The 3,689-nt window shown below is 29.9% G+C and overlaps 1 long non-coding RNA gene and 1 pseudogene across 1 annotated transcript; both read left to right on the top strand.

The window, feature by feature from the left end:
* Positions 1-1,062: 1,062 nt before the first annotated feature.
* LOC107569701 (uncharacterized) lies at positions 1,063-2,953 on the top strand. The gene is made up of 5 exons (XR_001606934.1): positions 1,063-1,114; positions 1,291-1,429; positions 1,583-1,680; positions 1,766-1,826; positions 2,845-2,953. It is a non-coding gene; the product is annotated as an uncharacterized lncRNA (long non-coding RNA).
* Positions 2,954-3,243: 290 nt separating this feature from the next.
* Positions 3,244-3,689, top strand: part of LOC107569697 (secretion-regulating guanine nucleotide exchange factor-like) — an 11,391-nt pseudogene continuing 10,945 nt past the window's right edge.

The raw sequence follows: 3,689 nt of genomic DNA, 5'->3' as shown, positions 1-3,689 counted from the left end.
TTTCAAATGGCACTTAGAGGCTTTTGCATCTGAACTCTTCATATGCTTTTAATAAAATAAATATTAGTTTTTCTACTGTAAATGCCCTGTAGTGTACCGTTCCTTCTTTTTTTCTTTGTTCTAAAGTACAAACAGTTATGGTCTGGAGGGGTGCTTGTCGGCTCAAATGCCTAAATCTCTATTGAGCCTTATTCATTATTTGTCATATAGCCTATCGGACACATATGTGTATGAAAGTAAAATCTTTTAATCCTGTAATTCTATGACTCCAAGGATAGGTACCTGATAAACAAATGGAATGCGGCTCCAGTAGTATCTATAAACGATTTTTTTAAACACATTATCCTGTGATCTCAAACGGCTGTATACGTTTTGTTTTAGAATTAAAATTACATTTTAAAATCGCATAGAATTGCATTTTATAATATACATTTTTTATAATTTAATATCGTAATTTTCTTAAGACATTTAACTATTTGTCATGTATTTATGTGTATTTTTTTAAATACTGAAAATAAATGTTATATCACGTATACACATTTTCATATTCTACTTTTATCTTTAATTATTATAATTTAAATATAATAATATTTAATTATTTGTTTCAGTACATATATATATATATAAATTTTTTTTGTAATAAATACTGAAAATAAATTTCGTTTTTATATCAAAAAGAAATAATTGTATATTTAATATCATTGTAATTTAATTACTACAATTCTTATCATTTAAATACCATAATATTTAGTTATTTGTCTTAGTTAATAGGTATATGTATATAATTTAATATTGAAAAAAAAACTTTAAATTTTAAATTATTTAATTTTAAATAAAAAAATTCTAATTATATAATAAATATATAGAAATTAAATATTATAAAAATTAAACCGGACTGCTAAGCCCCGCCTACTTTTCTTTACTTTTCACTGTACAAAACTTACACACTTGCCAGTAATGATAGTGTCCAATCTTTTAATACGCGAGATTCACATTTGTCCACATATAAATGAATATAAGCAATCTGAAATAATTACACAAAACAACGCTCACTAGAGCAGAGAGCAGATCCGCTGGATGACCGGAGGAGGTGGACATTCGGCTGTCATCACTGGTTAGATGGCCTATAACACTACTAAAATAACAGATATTCGTGCAAACACTCTGAAAGAACACGTCCTTGGGATTTGTGAAATAATCCTGAAACGGTTTCTGTAATTGTTGACCTTTCATTTATGGAACAATGCTAGTGGACAAGTTGAAGTATTACAACAACATTTCTCCACCCAGAATCAGATGACCTGCTGATGTGTGGACAGAACCACAAAGGTCAGTAAGGGTGTCATAACCTTTCAACTCTGCCCTTTGCCTGGGTATACAAGAGTTCAGCAGGTGTCCTGTGGTTGGGACTTCTCTGTTATCTTGACTGGTGAGTGATGGTCTTCAGATTCATATTCTGGACTCTGTGATAGATTATTGAGAGCCTTTTGCAGACATCAGTTATTTTTGAGTGGTTTGGTTTAGAGTTTGCTCTATGGAAACTTCTAATGGTAACAACTGATATCTGATCTGTGTCTGTCAGGTGACGACGGTCAGGTCTTGGAGTGCGGCTCCAATGCGTTTGGACAGCTGGGCATCTCGCCAAGAATAACACACTCAGCAGAACTTTTACACGTGAAGGTGAGAACTGAGAATAAATGAGACTCTTGCATAATAGTTGTAAGTGTGAGGTTTGTAATAATATCATGCTTTGTTCTGCTTGCAGACCCTGAATGAGCCGGTAACTAGTGTGGCTGCAGGGCTTAGACACACATTAGCAAGTACAGGTATTAAATATCAATAAGTAAAATAAATACCAGAATGCATAACATTTGTTTTAGGTTATTTTTATAATTAACATGACATTTTTCTTATTATTAGTGTGTTTATAAAATATTGAGAGTAAATATAGATTTTTGTATCACATATAAGAACTTTTATATTTAATAGTATAATTTTATTATTAAAATAATGATAATTTCAATATCACAATATTTAAATATTTGTCTTTGTAGGTGTATATATGTATATTTGTTTTGAATATTGAAAATAAAGATTTTTAAATCGAATATAAGAAATCATTTTACATTTAACAGTATAATTTTAGAATTTTATAGAGTATCTATCTATCTATCTATCTATCTATCTATCTATCTAAGTATAATTATAATAATAGTAAATTATTTTTATTTATTATTCTAATTGGATATTAAATGTATTTTAATGTTATTGTTTAGATATTGAAAACATATATCAAATATAAAAATGTTCTATTGTATATTCAATATATTGTAATTAGATAATAATTTGATTTTAATATTACAATTGAATATTTTAATAACATTTAATTACGTGTACACATTACACATATGTAAAACAGAATAGAATAGAAGAATGTTTATATCATTTATTTTTTAGAATATTTATTTGTCTTAATATATATGCGTATATTTATTTTCAATATTGAAAATAAATCTAGGTTTATATCAAGAATAATGAAATCATTTTATATTACTATTGATTCATAATTGTTATTGTAATTATTATGATTTAAATATAATGACCTTTAATTATGTGTCTTATTTATTATATAGGTATATTGGGTTTAAATATTGAAAAAAATATCTTTAAAATATTAAACATATTTTTAACATTTTAAATACGTTTTAATATTATACTTTGCTTTAAATATTAAAGATATAATTGTAAAAGAAAAATGAATTCCAATACTATAATTAGATAATGTATTTGTAATAGTATAATTGAGCATTAAATGATTTTGTATGTATGTGTGCGTGTCTAAAGCATCAGGTTGTGTTTATCAATGGGGAACTGGCCTGTCGAGTCACGCTAAGAGAATGTTAAATCCTCAACCTTTTCCTGCACATCTATCCTCTAAGGAGCCTTGCATTGTCACGGGTAACATTCACACACAGTTGTTCTCAAACCTAAATCAACCTCACATTAGGATATATGTAATCTTATAAAAATGAGTTACTGTTTATTGGTTTACCTTATTAATGTCTGTTAAATGAGAAGAAATGTATTTAATTTAGTAGTTATTTATAGCACTTGTGCTGACGTGACCTCACAGAAGGTTGTTGCAGGCTCCACCCACTGCATTTGTTTGACAGGTGAAAGTACTTTTCAAACTGATTTTGTCTTCTACCTCTGAATGGTAAGGATAGAGACAGAGGATCTTGAAGTTTCACCGAAGCATTTGAATCCCATATTTCTACAGTCAAAGGTGACAAGTTCCTCTGGGGAAGTAATAAACATGGTCAGCTGGTCAGCGAGAGCCTTTTCCTGTGACTTTGGATCGATCTCTGCTGCAGGGTGAGAGAGAGATTGACGTTCACAGCGGCTGGACGCATCTTGTCTCAATAACAGGTGAGTGATACTACACACTGTCTCACACAAATCTTTCATAAAGCTTTTTTTCTGGTGATACGGTTGACAATATATTATCTATTCACAGAGAGTGGGCGGGTCTTTACATGGGGCAGAGCTAATTACGGACAGCTAGGACAGACCAATCTGAGTACAGAAAAAGAGTCTGACATTGTAACAAGCTCTGGCCAAAGTACAAGCCACCCCATCGAGGTTAAAGCTTTATTTGGAGCAACACAGGTATGTGTTATGTATATAAA

The sequence above is a fragment of the Sinocyclocheilus grahami genome, unplaced genomic scaffold (assembly GCF_001515645.1).
Source record: "Sinocyclocheilus grahami isolate Dianchi unplaced genomic scaffold, SAMN03320097.WGS_v1.1 scaffold1374.1, whole genome shotgun sequence".
Taxonomy (NCBI): Eukaryota; Metazoa; Chordata; class Actinopteri; order Cypriniformes; family Cyprinidae; genus Sinocyclocheilus; species Sinocyclocheilus grahami.
Note: the sequence above shows the minus strand (reverse complement) of the source record. Positions and strands in the feature narration are given on the sequence as shown.